This window comes from Danio rerio, chromosome 16, assembly GCF_052040795.2.
Source record: "Danio rerio strain M-AB ecotype USA chromosome 16, GRCz13ab, whole genome shotgun sequence".
NCBI classification, from domain to species: Eukaryota; Metazoa; Chordata; class Actinopteri; order Cypriniformes; family Danionidae; genus Danio; species Danio rerio.
Window position 1 is genome coordinate 37,975,001 of NC_141036.1, and position 19,496 is coordinate 37,994,496.

A 19,496-nucleotide genomic window follows, 5' to 3' on the forward strand; every position below is an offset into this window, starting at 1 on the left:
ATAGATAGATAGATAGATAGATAGATAGATAGATAGATAGATAGATAGATAGATAGATAGATAGATAGATAGATAGATAGATAGATAGATAGATAGATAGATAGATAGATAGATAGGTTAAGTATATGTCTATGAAATGTTTGGAATAACAGTCTCTGTTTCAGAGGTTGCCACAGCAGAATGAACCGCCAACTATTCCAGCATATGTTTTACTCAGCGGATGCCCTTCCAGCCACAACCCAGTATTGGGAAACATCCATACACACTCTTCAACTAATGCCAATTTATTTTCTCCAATTCACCTATAGAGCATGTCTTTGGACTGTGGGGGTAACAGGAGCACCCAGAGGATAACCACGCCAATACAGGGAGAACATGCAAATTTCCACATAGAAATGCCAACTGGCCATGTAGGGAATTGAACCAGCGACCTTCTTGCCGTGAGGCGACAGTGTGAACCACTGAGCCACCGTGCTGCCCACTTTTCAAATTATAATATTAAAATGTCAAAATATGAGATAAATAATGCTTTGTCATTTAGCATAAGCACTTATGTCAGAATAAATGTAAACTGTGATTTGTACTTATTATTTCTATTTACATTTTTACTAAGATTATGCGATCCTACAAACCTTTATTATACTTTGAAAGATTGAGAATGTCTTGCTGTCAAATGGTTCAAATTTAGTGATCTGAAGGAGTGTTTATATATATCTACTAGAGGCAGTTTCTCTTTAACACAAATGTATGTTGTATCAGATTTGTACTTGTTTAAGAAACAATAGATCAATAATAGAGAACTATAGTTAATAATACAGCAATAGTAAATAATATAGAAACAAGTGGGGGGAAATCTGCCAATGCAATAAAACAGAATACTTATATTTAAATTTCATTTCAATATATAATTAGGCACTGCATGGTTTTTATTTTAAGTGTAAATTAAATAATTAATTACTTTTATTTGTATTAATTTTTTACAGCATACTTTACCATGGTGCTAGTACTACCATTTAAAATCTGGAAACATTAAAGCGTCCTGTTATACAAAATTCAAACACAGATGGTTCAATATGTGCGAACAACCATCCTATAATGTTAAAAATAAACCCACTCCTTCCTTCAATGATATGCATAAATCAGAACCTGAAAATCGGCTGTTTCAGTTTTCCCTCTGCTGTGACATCACACGCCTAACCCATGACCACTGATCAGCTGCACTATTAGCATCAATCAAAAAGAATCACTGCATTCAAGAAATAAATAAAGTTACTGATGTTATTAGAACAGTGAGTGGCTTTCTGTTTTGTACGTTGTTTCCTGATTACCTATTAGCAGGAAAATGTAAACGATGAAGCATAAGTATTTGCAAAGAAATAAGTGCAATTTAAATAACATTAAGTTATCATGTGACCAATAAATTAACTCTAGACTGATTTTGATCATTGTATTTAATCTTGTAATCTGATAATGTAATCCAGATCACATGCACTCTAAAAAAATGCTGAGTTATTTAATTAACCCCACCTGGTTGTTTAAAATATTTGGTGCTTTATTGGGTATTTTTCAACCTTATAAACTTTTTTTAAGCTCTAATGCAATAATATTGCTGTTATTTTTTATGATGTTTACCTCTATGTTGATTGAATTTTATATCCGTTGGCACTTCTAATTAATGATGATACAAACACTTTGTGGGCATCACGGTGGCGCATTGGGTAGTACGATTGCCTCACAGCAAGAAGGTCGCTGGTTTAAGTCCTGGCTGAGTCAGTAGGCATTTCTGTGTGGGGTGTGCATGTTCTCCCCGGGTTTCCTCTGGGTGCTCCGGTTTCCCCCACAGTCCAAAGACATGCGCTATAGGTGAATTGATTAAATTAAATTGGCCGTGTATGTGTGTGTGTGAGAAGGAGTGTGTCTGGGGGTTTCCCAGTGTTGGGTTGCGGCTGGAAGGGCATCCACTGCGTAAAACATATGCTGGACAAGTTGACAGTTCCTTCAGCTTCATAGTCAATGTAAATTAAACAGATGGAAACAATTTATGTACCTTCCCGTGTTCATCTCTACCCATTTGTTATTGGGAAAAGATGAACAAATTTGAGATATTCGGCCATCATTCTCACCTTTACGACCCAGCAGAAACTCCTCTAGGTGAAGGTCTTGTTGAAGGTAAATAAAAAAAAAACACATTTCCTTTCACTAAGACACTATATTGTAGCATTTAAATACTAATATAGACACATAAATATTCTACATTTTATTTAAGAAGTTGCTGGTTTTCCCAGGTAATGGAGAATCAGAAAATGAATATAGTGATTATTATTCACTACTAGAGGGCGTTTAGTTTTCTTAACAATCTCAACGTGAAAACCGTTAAAGCATGCAGTATAATCAGCACTAACAAAAGAATCAAGTGGAAAGAGAAAGAGTTTTGAATATACATTTACATTTAGCATTTAGCATGAGTACTTCCCAATACTGGGTTGTGGCTGGATTTATAAATGCGCAATGTTTTAGTTTGTTGTTGTTGTTGTTGTTTAGTGATTATCAGAACGTGTCTGGTGCAAATGTTTTAAACTGATGCAAGTGTCCAACAAGTGTCAAAAGAGTGTGTTTGAAAGATAAACGAGTGTATTTTCTATGGGTGGTTTGTCAAGGCCACTCACCTGTGTGAAGGTTTTGAGGTTGTCATGTGGTGTGGTGGTGGGAGAAGAGGGGTCCTGGTTTAGTTCACAGGGGTTCAGGGATGTTTTTTTTAGTTGTCGTTTGAATGATATTAGCTAATCAGCAGTCTGTATGGGAATGGGAAGATCTTTCCACCGCCGAGGAACATTAAATGAAAAGGTTTTGGAAAGTGACTTATAGCCTCTCTACAATGGTACTACAACATTAACTACTTCATGCAAATTAGAATTAAAAAAGAAAATACACTATTTGTCTGATACTTTAATTCATTCATTCATTTTCTTTTCAGCCTAGTCCCTTTATTAATCTGGGGTCGCCACAACGGAAGGACCCACTAACTTATCCAGCATATGTTTTTATGCGGATGCCCTTCCAGCTACAACCCATCACTGGGAAACATCTATTCACACTCATTCACACACATTCACTACGGACAATTTAGCTTACCCAATTCACCTGTACCGCATGTCTTTGGACTTGTGGGGGGAACTGGAGGACCCAGAGGAAACCCACGCCAACACAGAGAGAACATCCAAACTTGATACTTAACTTATGAACCAAAAAAAACTAATTTATTCTGCTGTAAAAACCAAAGATTCATTACTTCTCAGATTCAAATCAGTGCAATTAACATTTTTTTGTTTACTTTTTAAGAAGTGACGACCAGTTTTGGTTGGATTTTTTTTTTAAATAACTTTAAACTCTGTAGTTTAGTGGTTAGGACTGTCGCCTAACCGCAGGAAGGTGGCTGGTTTGAGTCCCGGCTGGGTCAGTTGGCATTTCTGTATGGAGTTTGCATGTGTTCATGTGGGTTTCCTCCGGGTGCTCCGGTTACCCCCACAGTCCAAAGACATGCGCTATGAGTGGATTAAATAAACTAAATTGGCCGTAGTGTGTGTGAATAAGTGTGTATAGATGTTTTCCAGTACTGGGTTGCAGCTGGAAAGGCATCCGCTGCATAAAACATATGCTGGAAAAGTTGGTGGTAATTTCCACTGAGGTGACCCCTGATTAATAAAGGGACTAAGCCTAAGGACAATAAATGAATGAACTTTTAAGAGTAATCTAATAAACTTCTACAACCGACAGTTGAATTCCTCTATATCCTCTTCTGTTTTGTCTTAAATATGGCCTTTCTTTACAGATGTCCAGCTCTCTGTCATTTTTGTCAATAGCTGAAAGCTTCTATTGAAGGTCGCGTATTAAAAGCTCACCCCGAAGACCTCATCTTCTCCCATTGGTGTAAGTCAGGCTATAGGTTCTCCAACACTTCACATTCAAAACCTGGCCTTTGTGTGGTGTCCATCCTCTTTCAAGACTTAAATCACAAGGCTGAAAATGGCTCTAGAAAAAAAGAAACAAAGAAAAAAAAAACATTAAAATGACAAATTCTAAATGAAGACGATCTTAAATAATAGGAAGGTCACAAGGGCTGGGAGATGCTCAGGGTCTTTTAGACAATGGCTCTGGCGTATTGTTAGTTAGCACTTTGAAAAACTATATAAACCTGGTAAACAAACACTTGTTGTTCTGCGCGATTGTTTGTATGTCCATAATTCTGCAAAATGGTCTTGCTTCTACAATAATACATAGCAAATGAAGGTTTTTCCTCTTTAAAAAGGAAAGAAAAAACACACATAATTCAGCATTTGCTCACAAAATCAGTTCTTTACTTAAGGCTGATGACCATCTTCTTTTCTTTTCTCTCTGTCTTCTGATTCATGCCCACCCTCTTTGCCCTCCAAAGAAGTGCCACAAGAGAGAAGAGCGATGTGCAAACGAGCCCTCGGCTCACAACCGCCAAAATAACAACAACAACAACAAAAAGAAATAAATGAGAAAGATGAAACGAGGGGAGACAAGGAGGGAGCGCGAGACGGAGCGAGATGAAATAGAGACCTGCCGCTGAGCTCAAGGACGCGGCGCGCGACTGCGTAATTAGAAATGTACACAGACGATTTAGATGCAGGGATGTGATTAGGGAAAGCAGGCCAGTCTTCATCTTAATCAGCTCACTTCTGAGAGCTGCTTATGGACGGGAGGGAGACAAACTCTGTCGGAGAACGAGATGGAAACCATCCACTGCAGTCCAACAGACTGGAGAACTGAGAGAGGGAGAGAAAGGGAAAACTGAGGCGGAGGGAGGAAAAGACTGACGGGCGACAAAGAGATTGAGAGCTGTGACAGGTTGATGTGAGGCAGAAAAAGGAAACATGAACAATGGAAGTAGTAACGATTTCCACTAAATACCTGATGAATAACAAAATATAAAACACATAAATGATTTTAAAAATAACAATATTTGTACTAGGAAATTGTGCTTTTTGCCTAAGAAATTAATAGTCATACAATAATTATATTATATTTTCATATTATTCATACAGCAATCTTATTATTGTTATTAATATTGATTAAAAATGTCATATAATCTTTTTTTTGTGACTTTCTAAAATAAACATTTTGTATATTTCAAAAACTATTTATCCAATATATATAAAAATAAATATACTTACAAAAATCATCCCTTTAAGCAATCACTCAATGACTCCACATTTTCAATTTAGTCCAGTAAAGGAATGGTCCATGGAAGAGACTTGCACATGGATGGTAAATTTGCTACATTTCCTCAGCTAAAACAAAAAATTTATCTTTTACCATCAAACTATTTTAGATATCTAAGGCTGAGAAACAGAGGAGGGGCCATGGCCACCCCTGTGTAAACTCTGGCCACCCCAATATAATTTTGCTGATATTATTAATTTAAATGTACTTGCATACATTCACAATTCACTAAATACAATAAACAAATAAATAGCAGCCACTAAATTATTGTTTATTGTTTGGTGTCAATGATGTGGCTGATTCACTGCTCCTCCTCCTCCCCTATCGTCATTGCAGCCATGTTAACAGCACGCACTAACCTGCAATTAACAGCAATGGCAATTTAATATTTACTTTAAGGTACATCAATAGAAAAAGCTGTATTAATAATATTGTGGCTCAAAAAGGAATATGAATAAATTATATTACTAGGGTCTGTATGGTGAGTGTGTGTATAGAATTATTGTGTGTTACAGTTGTATTTGTTTGTTTTATTAATTAATTCATTAATCTTCATTAATACATGGCATATACTGTATGCTGTACAATAAAAGTATGTAAAACAATAACTGAAAAGACATTGATATATATATATATATATATATATATATATATATATATATATATATATATATATATATATATATATATATATATATATATATATATTTATATATATATATATATATATATATATATATATAAAGTATTTTTAAACTAAATATTGATTTTTATTTGGTTTGCACATGTACTTGCTGAATTATTTTAAGGAACAAATTGCAATATTATAAAAGTAATTATTAAATTAATTAAAACCATATTATTTCATTTACCTGAAACAAAAATAATCCATTACTCTGAATTCATTATTTTTGTGTGTGCCACCCCAAGATTTGGTGGGGCCTCTTTTGACCACCCCTAGGAAAATGTTCTGGGGGCGCCACTGCTGAGAAACTATGTTCGTACATCTATCCCCCACTTTTTACTATTAGCAGATTCACGTGATGTACAGTGCATCCGGAAAGTATTCATAGCGCTTCACATATTTTATGTTACAGCCTTATTGTAAAATAAAGCAAAATAAGCACACAATACCCCATAATTACTGTTAAAAAAGATTTTTTGAAATTGTTGCAAATTTATTAAAAATAAAAACCTGAAAATCACATGTATATAAGTATTCACAGCCTTAGCTCAATACTTTGTTGATGCACCTTTGGAAGCAGTTACAGCCTCAAGTCTTTTTGAATATGATGCCACAAACTTGGCACACCTGTCTTTGGGAATTTTTACCCATTCCTCTTTGCAGGACCTCTCAAGCTCTATCAGGTTGGATGGGAAGCAACAGTGTACAGCCGTTTTCAGATCTCTCAAGAGAAGTTCTATAGGATTTAGGTCTGGGCTATGGCTGGGCCACTCAAGGACATTCACAAGTTATTGTGAAGCCACTCCATTGATATTTTGGCGGTGTGCTTTGGGTCATTGTTCTGCTGGAAGATGAACCGTCTGCCCAGTCTGAGGTCAAGAGCACTCTGAAGCATGTTTTCATTCAGAATGTCTCTGTAAATTGCGCATTCATCTTTCCCTCTATCCTAACTAGTCTTTCCGTTCCTGCTGCTGAAAAACATCCCCACAGCATGATGCTGCCACTACCATGCTTCACTGTAGGGATGGTATTAGCGTGGTGATGAGCGGTGCCTGGTTTTCTCCAAACGTAACACCTGGCATTCACTCCAATGAGTTAAATTTTAGTCTCATCAGACCAGAGAATTTTGTTTCTTATGGTTTGAGAGCCCATCCGATCCCTTCTAGTAAATTCCAGGCAAAAAGTGTTCTGTAACCTGTCCCAGCATTGTGCCCCGAGACAATCCTGTCTTGGAGGTCTACAGACAATTCTTTTGTCTTAATGCTTGGCTTGTGCTTTGACATGCACTGTCAAGCCTGGGACCTTATATAGACAGGCATATGTCTTTTCAGATCATGTCCATTTAACAAAATTGACCACAGGTAAACTCCAATCTGCTGAGACATCTCAAGAATAATCAGTGGAAACAGAATGTACCTGAGCTCAATTTAGAGCTTCACAGCTAAGCCTGTAAATACTTATGTACATGTGATTTTTCAGGTTTTTTATTTTTAATAAATTTGCAAAAATTAAAAAAAATATATTTGTTTCACATTGTCATTATGGGGCATTGTGTGTGTATGATTTTAGGGACTAAATGAATTTAATCCATTTTAAGAATAAGGCTGTAACATAAAAAATGTGGAGAAAGATTTAGGCATTTAAATTTCCAATGAAGACAGGGAAAAGTCTATCAAGGTCATAAATGCATGTTCTATAAACTCAAGACACCAATTAATCCAATATAAAGTAGTACATCGGCTTCATTATTCTAGGGTTAAGCTTAAAAAATTCTACCCCTCCATCTCCTCTGAATGTAACAAATGTAAACCTGCGGAAGGCTCCTAAGGACATCTTTTTGGTCATGCCCAAAACTTTTTAAAGCAAAATTTTCAGATTCTAGTCTAAGGCTTATTCTTGTGATCTCGCCCCTGATCTAGCAATCGCTGTTTTTGGTTGGTCTGACTCACTTTGTGGGTTCAGTCATCAAATTAAAAAAGCTGTCCAATGATAGCTAAAAAATTATTCTTTGTCTATGGAAAAAGGCTTCAAAACCACTTTTGAAATCCTGGCTTTTAGAATTTTCTACCAGTGTACATTTAGAGAGACTTAACACAATCTTTCTGATAACATTGCTGGCTTCGAAGCCACCAGGAACCCCTTTTTTAATTATCTGTCACATGCCAAGGATAACAGTTTAGAGGTATACCCCTGTCATTGTCTGCAAGATAACTATATTGCTTGTGCCCAATGGCCTAGAAATATATGTGTAACATTGTTAACCTATGTATAAAACTGGAGGAATTGATGTAATAATGGTTTTAAACCATTTTGTCTTTATAATTGTTGTTGCTTTTTGTATTGCTCTGTGTTGGTTTAAGATCAAAATAAAAATATAATATAATATTTTTTTTAGAAAATTATTATTATTATTATTATTTATGTTTTTAAAAATGTTTTTATGCCATTATAATTTTTTTTGCAAAAAAAAAACATTTTTATAAAGATTTTATAAAACTTTAAAAGTATTTTAAAAATATTATTTTACTTTTATTATTCAATAATAATCACAAAATAAGTATAATAATATTTTATTATAAATATAATACATTTTAAAACATTTTAATCGTATTTTTAAAAAGTAGAATTTATACATTTATTTATTAATGAATAATGAATGCTTTTTAAAATAAACATTTTAAAAATTACATAAAATTTTGTGTTTTTAATTTATTCATTCATTTATTTTTTTTTCGGCTTCGTCCTTTTAACAAACTGGGGTTGCCACAGCGGAATGAACCGTCAACTTATCCAGCATATGTTTTAAACAGTCAATGCCCTCCCACACAGAAATGGCAACTGACTAAGGCGAGACTCGAACCAGGGGCCTTCTTGCTGTGAGGTGACACCACCACGCCACCCTAAATTTAGTGTTTTTAAAAATTGAGGAAAATGGTAAATTTGTTTTTAACTAATTTTATAAAAATTAGATTGACTGACAAATACAACTTTGAAAATGCACATGGTGAACTGAATATATATATATATATATATATAATTATATATATATTTAGTTCACCATGTGGTTCACATCAGGTTACACTATTAAAAGTAATGACTGCTCATCAGATCAGCTAGAAATGGCTAATGGCACAATTCTCTTTTCCGTCTACACAAGGTCATTGTAATTTGTGCACAGTGCTGATGAAGTGACTAAAAGACATTATTCTACAGTGACTAAATAGTGGACAATAGAGGTAATCACAGACAGCAGAGGCGCAGAGAACAAACAGAAAGCAGACAGATGCTAATGTCCACTATCCGTCAGTGAAATGTGCCCACTCATCCACCTCTCTCCGTCTGAACACAAGACACAAAAGAGAAAGGCAAATAATGAGTGCAAGCATTTAAAACAGCCTACATCCCTCTCTCCCTCTCTCCTTCTCCTCCTCACCAGCCATGTTATTGATCACCTTTAACCTCTGCTTTCAGCACTGTCAAAACTACCATTTAGTGCCTCCCCAGGGCCGAGTGGCCATCAATGACACCCCTGCCCCATAAATCATTACCAAGCCTGTGAGGGTCTGCTGCCCAGGGGCCTGACATTCAGGGGCAAAACCCAGCCAATGTTCCCTCAACACGGCCCCGGGGGTCAGAGGTCAACCCATCAACCCTGTGCCAGGCACTCCCTCGGCCCACCGCTGGCACTCGTTTGATTTTTAAATCAAAACAAAGGTCAGGAAGATCGTCCTCTTGCTCTTTGCGCCACGCGAGTGACACTTTCACGCCGTTAACACTCCTAATCGGGCTCACGGCCTGCAGGACATGCTCCTACCACAGGGGAGGCAGGCGGTGTCAGAGGTGATGCTCCAAATACTGCTGGAATAAATCTATAAGTTTGGGTCAAAATAAGGTCTGAGCCATGTTGGATGAATCGGAAAAGATACTGTCGCATTTAGGGGACTAAGAGAGTTTTATTGTGTTCAGTCCTGCCTGGCCACTGAAGTCTGTGTGGAGGAAAAATGTTGATTTTGAGAATGATTTATTGTTTATTTGAGCTATATTTGTATCAATAGTTAAAACCCTAAGGAATATATAATTGTATGTTAAATTAAAATACAAGTATCTGTATCGGCAAGTACTAAAACTGAAAGTTTGTATAAAGATGAGTGATAAAATAAAAAGTTTGTATAAAGATGAGTGATAAAAATGAAAGTACCGACTTTAAATATTGATATCGGCAGGGACTAAAAAATGAAAGTATTTGGTGAATACAAAAATGTATGTATAGGTATAACAAGTAATAAAAGTTAAAGAATCAATATCGGCAAGTACTAAAACCGAAAATATGTCTAAAGGTAAGTGATAAAAATAAAAGTATCGGTATTGGTAAGTACCTAAATTAAATATCGATATTGGCAAGAACTAAAATATGAAAGTCTTTGGTGAATACTACAAATGAAAGTATGAGTATAACAAGCACTAAAAATTAAAAAATCAGTATCGGCAAATAACAATACTGAAAGTATGTCTAAAAGTAAATGATAAAAATGAAAGTATGGGCATTTGTGAGAACCTAATTTAAATACCGATATTGGCAAGGACTAAAAAATTAGAAAATTTGGTGAATACTAAAAATTAAAGTTTCGGTATAACAAGTTCTAAAATTTAAAGAATCAGTATCGGCAAGTAATAAAGCTGAAAGTATATGTAAAGGTGAGTGATAAAACTGAAAGTATCAATATTTGTGAGTACTTCATTTAAATATTGATACTGGCAAAAACTAAAAAAGATGAAAGTATTTGGTGAATACTAAAAATAAAAGTATCGTTATAAAAGCGGGGAAAAAAAAGAAAAAATTAGAATCGGCAAGTACTTCAAAATGTAAGTATTGATATCAGCAAGTACAAAAATTGAAAGTATAAGTATCGGCGAATACAAAAAATTTAGGTATCGGCATTTGTGAGTACTGCATTTTAAATTTTGTTAGGGACTACTAAAAAACTAAAGTAGTTCATGAATACTAAAAATGAAAGTATCTGTATAACAAATAACAAAAACAAAAAGATTAGTATCGGCAAGTACTTTAAAATTAAAGTATAGATTTCAGCAAGTACCAAAAAGTGGAAGCATAGGTATTGGTAAGTGCTAAAAATGAATGTGTCGGTATTAATGCATTCAGAACAGCAGGCAGGTGGTGTCAGCGGAGAGCATCCAAATAATGTCAAATTGGTTTGTAAATTTGGGTCCTAGCAAACTCTGACCCATGTCAGATTAAATAAAATAATAAAATCATTCTCAAAAAGATACTGTTGCATTTAGGAGAATATAAGGCTCTATACTGTATGTTCAGCCCTGCACTGTTACTGTGTAGGGTTAAAATATTGATTCTGGTTTTGATTCTGTGTTTATTTAAATGATATTGATTCCAGTAGTTAAAACCCTAAGAACAATTGTATTGTATCAGTGTTTTTTGTAACTACAAATTAAAATAAAATACAAATATCTGTATTTGCGATAAAGAAAGTAGCAATATCTGCAAGTTATAAAACTGAATGTATGTCTAAAGATGAGTGATACAATTTTAAGTATCGGTGTTTGTGAGTACCAAATTTAAAGCAAATTTAAAAATGAATATATCGGTATAACGTACTAAAAATAAAAGAAACAATATTTGTATCAGCATGTATTGATATCAGCAAGTACAAAGAAGTGTAAGCATAGGTATCGGTGAATAGTAAAAATAAAAATTTCGATATCGATACATGCAGGGTCTTGTTTAACAAAGGTGACCATCCAAATACCACTGGAATAGTGTAAATTTGGGTCCCAATAAAGTCTGAGCCATGTCAGAGTCAAAGAAATAATAAAATAATTCTCTAAAAGATACTTTTGCATTTAGGACACTATACGGGTTTATTGTTTTCAGCACTACATTGTCACTGAGATGCAGGTCTGTGTGGGGTTAAAAAATATTGAGTTTGATATTGATTTAGTGTTTATTTAAATTACATTGATATTAATAGTAAATATATATATATATATATATATATATATATATATATATATATATATATATATATATATATATATATATATATATATATATATATATATATATATATAATTGCACCAGTGTTTTTTTTCAACTACAAATGAAATTAAAATACAATTATTGGTATGTGCAAATATACAAGTAGCAATATCAGCAAGTACTAAGTACTAGCAAATGCTACAAAAAATTTTAAATACAATATCAGTGAGTATTAAAAATAAAAGTACAGGTATAGCAAGTAATAAAAATTAAAGCATCAATATCGGCAAGTACTAAAACTCAAGGTATCTGTAAAGGTGAGTGCTAAAAATGAAAGTATCGGTATTATCAAGTACTTAAAATGTAAGTTTTTGATATCGGCAAATATGAAAAAAGTGGAATTATAGGTAGTGGTTAGTGATAAAAATGAAAGCATCAGTATCTATACATGCAGGGAGTGTTCATTCAAAGAGCAAGGCAGGCTGTGTCAGAGGTGACCCTCCAAAATACTGCTGGAATAACCAGCAAAATAATTAATTTGCGTCTGAGTCATGTCAAACTCAGGGAAATAAAAAGATCATTCTCTAAAAGATACTGTTGTGTTTAGGAAACTATGAGGTTTTATTTTGTTTAGTCTTTTCTGAGATGGAAGTTTGTGTTGCAGAAGTTTTAGTGTGGCTGTTTTTGTCATCGCATCAGGACATAGGTTTGCATATTGTAATGGACTTTAATATAATAAAAAAATTATAAAAATGAATGTGTTGAAATGTTGTGTAAAAAATTGTATGACTGTTCTGTATGTTTATATACTTTAGCAGTTTATTCATTTAGTCTAAAATGCTAACATATAAATTTATTGTTTACAGTTAATTACTTGAAGCATCACAAAAAAATTCACTTTAGGGTGATACAAGGTTTTGATTAGCCGGTCGTGGTTTATTGGCTGGATGTACATTATCCTTTACTTATTATTATTAGTAAACATGACTCAACTACATTTGTTTACACCAAAGAAAAAAAACAATGAACAGTTTTAGTGCACATGCACAGACATACAGTATACCCCTATTTTCAGGCAATTTAGCAACAGCTACCCTAAAATGTCTTGAATCTCAGTCCATCCCATAATCAGTCTGTCAGAGAGATTGAGAAAAATCTTTGTTACTCCCAATCCAACTCCAATCAAACGCCCTCATTTGCAAGCTGCAATGTTTTGTTTCCCAAAACATGAATGATGAGCTGATCTAGGTGACAGCTGGATGTGAAGGAGCTTGGCATCCCCTCAGGAGGAAAGCCTCATCCCCCTCGTCTCTCCCCACACTGGAGGTGAAACACAGAGGATTAATTGGTTTATCGCCTTTTTCGCTATGCTTGGTCCCAGCAATTAAATATTGGCCTTGGGCCCTCTGTGACCATTAGCGTACAATGCAGTGTTAACTGGGGCCGCTGCGGTATCATGTTTGTGTGCACGCAGGGCCACGACCACATTAGCAAGGCGTTAAAAAGTTAACCAGACTCAAATTCATCTCCATGTTCTAAGGCCCAGCGGTAATTGATTGTTGCGCTCCAAACTTGGAGAGTAGTTTCTCAAAGGGACAGGAGAGAGGGTAAATAAGTGATTTCAAAAGCTTATCGGGTTTACTATTTACAGAAAAAGGAGGAATGGACAACGCACAAAAAGTTGAACACATGAAAAGAAGAAAAAGCAAATAAAAAAGCAAGCTCGCATTTTAAGTCTGTATACGCCGGGAGGAATAGTTTAGTGGGGTGGGTTTAGCGGCTTTCATATCTTTCTTTCTCCCTCTCTGTCTATGTTGCTTCCACTCCCTCAAGCCGTCAATTAGTGGGCCCGAGCTTCTGAGGGCCAGACTCTTCCTCACATGTGCCTTTGTTGCAGTGACATTGACTCTCTCTCCCAGCAAGACGTTTGAAGGTTAGGATAAGACACTGTCCAGGTTATCCATGGGTGCTCTCTGGGGTGCTGGTCTATGCCTCCCAGGATGAATAGTGTGTTGAGGAAGCAGGCTAAAGGGCCTTTCAACTGCACCAGGCTGCTCGCACACAAGAGTGGCTTGGCTTGGGGCCAGTATTTGTGCACTCACATAGTGCTTCAAGTTGTCTTCAAAGAGCTATTGAATGCTGGAGTGTCCAGCTGTGGAAACTGGACTGAAGAGTCAGTGGGGACGTGCTTGCTGTCTCCACAATATTAATCGGAAAAATGGCTAGTTAAGTTGAGACTGCTTTAACAATTTGGATCATTCTGGCTTAAGGCTGTGACATACCAAGCCGTTAAGCCGCTGGTCTTGGCCTCAGACATCATGGCCATGGACCGTTGGCTGAAAATCCCATGCCTAAGGCACACAGAAGATAAAACTCACATGTGTGCTGCGTTCTTAAATGACCCACCTAGAAACAAAGCCATGACACTGAGTGTACCAGTGGAAGAAGGTGACTGAATTTACAACCGTGACAATGAGTGCTTATAAGAATTAGCTACACACTTTCACTCAAAGCATAAAAGATCCAAAGGCTTTGCTTGAGGCACATGCTAACCAGTTTGTTGCTGTGGGGTAACTGACATTATTGTTACATTACTGCATTATATGTGATATTTTATTCTGACTGGTCAGTCAGCATTACACAGCGTGTTATGTAAGGGATAATGTGTATAAAAAGGATTGTTCTCACAAAATTAAGCCTGGCTTATCAGCAGCCCAATTTATTTAATCTGTGAAAACAACCCAGCAAGCATTTTTTGTTTTTTAAAGATGTCTAATAGACGTCTAAACAAGGTCGTCTTGGCTAAAACAAGGCTAAACTTGGGCTGCAGTGAATCTAATTAGACGTCTAATAATAATCTAATAATAATATAGGCCAAAACTAGACTAGTCATCAAATAAACAGAATTTAATGACTGCACTTATAAAGTCTGTCGAATTTGTCAAGTGAATGACTAGTCTAGTTTTGGTCTATTCTTAGATGTCTTAGGTTTTCACTGACAGCCCAAGTTTAGCCTTGTTTTAGCCAAGCTGTCTACGTTTAGATGACTATTAGACGTCTATTAACCCTCTCAAGGCAGGCGTTGCTGATTTGCAACAGTTAAAAGCATAGATTTTGCCTGTTTCTAAAATTTAATTTGAGCCTGAAAGAGTTAAACACAAAATTGTTTGCTTGGAATCACCTAAATGTACATTATCCCACTTATTACATGGCTATTTGAAACAAAACTAAACCATTAAATACAAAACATTGATCTGAGCTATAATAATGTATTAACTCTTTAAACAAAGCTGACTGAAATAAAATGGCTGAATGCAGCCTACAATAGATTGCAGGATAGGACCAAACATTCAATAACAATGGCGTTAAAGATAAGCATAAATAATATGAATGTATTCACTAATAGTCAAGAATATGTTAAGTACCCAGGTGAGCTTGTGTTATCAGTTTCAATGGTTGTTATCTGGGAATAAACTACATTGAAATGCCAAACAGAATCAAGTATTTCAGAGAGCTGTGTAATAATCACCATTAACAGCCTCTTTCAATAGCATTGCTGAATAACATCCCACTCATACTGTACAAATATCAAGAACAGGGTCGTCATGATACTTGAATTCAGTACCAATCGATACTGAAGTTTTAAAAATGTCCAATTTCTGCTAACACTTAAGCGGTACTGAGCACGTTCTTAAACAGCGCTGATTTGCCATTGTGTTCACGTACTCAACAGAAATGATTGTGATTGGCCATGAAGGTTATCAGTTCATCGAACTCACCGATGTTTACTGAGCGTAACCACAGATACAGGGACACTGGAGCAATTCAAAGTCATGTCGGTATAAGGTAACATTCGAGCGATTCGCTAATCCGCTAAAATTTTAGTATTGATTGGTACCGAAATCCAGTATCATGCAACCCTAATCAAGAACTTATGCTGCTTCCAAAATTCCGTAATTGCCTATCATATACTACTGTATGTGAGCGAGTAGAATGTCCTAATTCTTACTATATATGAGAAGTACCCATATGACCTACTACATCCCCTGAGGTTCTGAAATATGGATCTGATGGATTCTTTACTCTTTTATGAACAGGAGAGGACTTGCAAATGGAATCGAAATGACGCAACTGATTCTGGAGGCCCACCAGCAGTTTGCATTTTTTTCCCCTTTTGCGGAGTTCAGACTGCATGATTTTAGCTCCAATTTTGACTTGCCAACAGGTTTTGAGAAATTGTAGACAAATGTCCGAAATCACAGGCTGCTCCTTCAAGTGATTAACAATCACACACTATGAACTATCAAAGACTCCATCTGAATCGCCAATGAGTCGCAGAGGTCTGTGAGATATTTGGCATGCTAAGTATCCAGAGCTGTCTGTGAGAGATGAGCCAATGAGAGAGCAGCATCCACTAGTGTCAGTATCTGCGGCTGCAGGCCATCGGGAGGTTGGGGAAGAAGTTAAAAAGGCTTCTTTTTGGTCTATTTGGACCCGGGAAATTAAAACAGGCAATTTTGGGAGGAGCACCTGTGTCTGTTTGATGTGTCATCTGAGCAATACTACAACCGGATCGACAAAGAAAAAAGTTGAGGAGAAATTGCTCATTCCCTTCAAAGGCCAGGTGAGCAAGGTAAGTACCTTTTCTTCCCCACTAAAGGCTTCTTTCTCATTATGTAGTTAATAATAAAAGATATACTACATGACCTCACAGTGCATGTCACTTCCAGCACTTCCAGTTTGCTTGTGAAACATAGTTCTGAAGTCATGAAGTGTGAAACCCCCTGTCACCAAAGACAGCAACGACAAAACGCTAGCCCAGATAGTCATGCAGTGTGAAAATATCTGTCACACGACTACTTTAAAAATTGTGCAGTCTGAACTCGGCATTATTGGATACATCCAATTTGAGTCTAGCAGTCTCAATATGAGCAGATGAGTCGAATCAGGTGTAAATGAGGTAGATGTATGTAATGTCCAATGCGGGGGGCCTCTAAGACAGGTTTGAAAACCCCTGATCAAGACCTTTTAGAGCATCTTTGGGGCCACAGACTAGTCTTCATCCATCACTGTGTCTGCTTCACACACCCCCTACACCCTGCTGGGGGACTGGCGCCATAACTCAACCCTGACATGACTATCGATGTACCCTCTATAGGATCCAACTACACTCGTTTGGGCAGGTCCAGCCGGCCTCTGTCCTCCACAAGGCCCCCTCACCTCCCCACCCCACCTCCTCTCCAGCTCCATCCATCAATTCTGCCACGCTCAACAGATGAGTGGCTTGTGTGCAAAATGCCAGGAAGCCCCAAAAGGGACCAATTGGTAGAGAGTGACAATTGTGATGGCCTTTTGAAAGAGCAGGTTGCCTATCGAGCAAGATGTCCTGTGTTCTTTTCGGTCAAGATTTAGTATTTATCTGACATTAATAATGGAAAAAAGGGAGAATTTGTTGTGAAGTCTCAGCACTGAGAGTATTCATAATCTAGACCAGCGCTTCAGAATGTGAGAAAGCTCTGACAATGGCACAATTGTATTCATGGCCTGCCGTTATTAATTATGTATGTTTCGATTGCCGGACAACAACAAAACAAGTGCATGGCATTATCACTAACAATAACATTGACTATGGCTCCTACACAGTGTTGGTTTGGAAGTCCATCCCCTGGGTTCGGTCCAAAGCGGCTGAATTAAAAAAAAAAAGCCCACTTTTTATCATAAACCCTAATTTCCCTGCTTAAGATAGCAAAAGGTGAAAAAAAACGAAACATTATTAAACAGTATAAAATTAAATAAGGCATTAACTTTTTCAGCGCTAAAATAAAACCACTAAGACCAGTCTGGGATAACAACAAATCATATTTGCTACCCCTCTGTTTCATGACATCTGGGTTCAGCAGAAACTTAATTGTTTATTCCCCGCTGAATGGTCCTACATGAGCACTTCTCAGGGTTCAAGGGTGAATAGCCCACCCACGTCACTCCACGGTGAGGGGACACCCAAGAATGTTGAAGGTCAGTGCCACGCAAGACCATATCTCCAAACCCCACAGGACACACACCCCTGCCCTGACACACCCCCATCAGTAGCCCATAACCTCTCCTGCCCTGCAAACCCCTCAGTCCTGAGCATATGCACTCCAGTGTTTGTCACTAAACTCCTGCGTCAGAGGCAGCACACAAAAGCAAGCCAGTGTTTGCGTGAGCATGCAAGCGCGCGCCTGGGTGCAGATGTCCCGCAGCGGTGCCGTGTCAATGCGTCTGTTGTGAACGCAGCAGGGAAACACGTCGGAGGCCTGGCCTACACAGTGCCTGCCATCTGAATGGATGGAATTCAAGATGGCAACTCTGACGAGCTGAGCATGCAGACGTGAAACAATACCCCTCTCTTTCTTTCCCCTCGCTCTCTTTCTCGCTCTCTCTCTCACAGTGGCTTTTCATTATTCTTTCATCCCATTCTCTCTGCTTGCTGGAGTCCCATGCGGCACTTTCGCTGTGATGGAGACCTATCGGGGGTTCTTTGGTGCGCGCGGATACCAGGCTTTACCCTGGCATACTTGGGCTGATTACTACGGAGAGGCCTTCAGATGTGTGTTAAATCACAGGGCTGGCTTATAGATTTTTTATGATAAAGTGGGTAAGGCTCGGGGAAGTGAAGAATGGCTGAACAGGGTAGTGTACCTCCTCTGATCTTCCTCTGTACTGTTCCATGCTCTCGTTTTTGCCACCCCGCATGCTTCGGCACACTGTCAAGCGCACTATTCATATTTTAAAGAAAAATGTGGCAGGATAGAAATAAATGTGTCATAACTACGCCCTGTTCGATGGAATGGTAAGGAGGGGAGAGAGCGCTACCCTGAGGCGCCAGATGATTGATTGCAAACGATCATTCTATGATTGATCTATTGATTATGTGTCCAGAAGCCCTCACCCTGTTAACAGGAGACATATGGCATCACTCTAGGGACATTAGGAAGGCTTGCCAAAGCCCATAATGCACCTCTTCCATGTGCCCTATAGTCTCCCAGCAGGTGAAATGGAGTCAGGAAAAAAAACAGAGCAAGTTTAAGTGTAGTGTATGAAAATTCACACTATAAAAACTCATCTCCCAGCATGAACTGAATGATTTATTTGAATGAATCTCATGTCGCCCTTAGAGCACATGTGTTTACATCAAACCCAACAAGGTTGGGGCTAAAGATTAATGCATGATCCAAAGGGCTTGCTGTGGATCACTGACACTATAATGGGGGTCTTTCAATGCACGTGCCTTTTCCCACAATTAGCAAACAATGTAATTAGCGTTAAGCAAAGTAGTTTAAAACTAAGGGGTCTCTGGAGAACGCAGCCGTAGACTGAGGCTGAAAACCATCCTGTAACTAATTATTCATACAGCTTCTTTGAAAAGATATTAGAGAGGATCTGTGCTATATCATTTCAATATCTAAAACAGGAACCGGTGGGTTTAGATAAAAGAGATTAAGAGGAATGGGAAAAACATGAATTCTCATCAAAAATATTAAAATCACAGCAATGATGATAAAAGCCACT

General features: G+C 37.2%; 1 protein-coding gene across 4 annotated transcripts in view; it reads left to right on the forward strand.

Moving 5' to 3' along the window:
- LOC147840340 (uncharacterized) overlaps positions 1-19,496 on the forward strand; it is a 357,076-nt gene that overhangs the window by 323,719 nt on the left and 13,861 nt on the right. For 3 of the 4 annotated variants that reach the window (XR_015511616.1, XR_015511619.1, XM_087287363.1), the window contains one exon: positions 16,043-16,578. The gene's annotated coding sequence lies outside the window, so the exon portion shown is untranslated. Of the gene's footprint in view, positions 1-4,432; positions 4,974-16,042; positions 16,579-19,496 lie in introns of those variants that run through there. The other variant, XR_015511618.1, reaches the window with a different exon arrangement.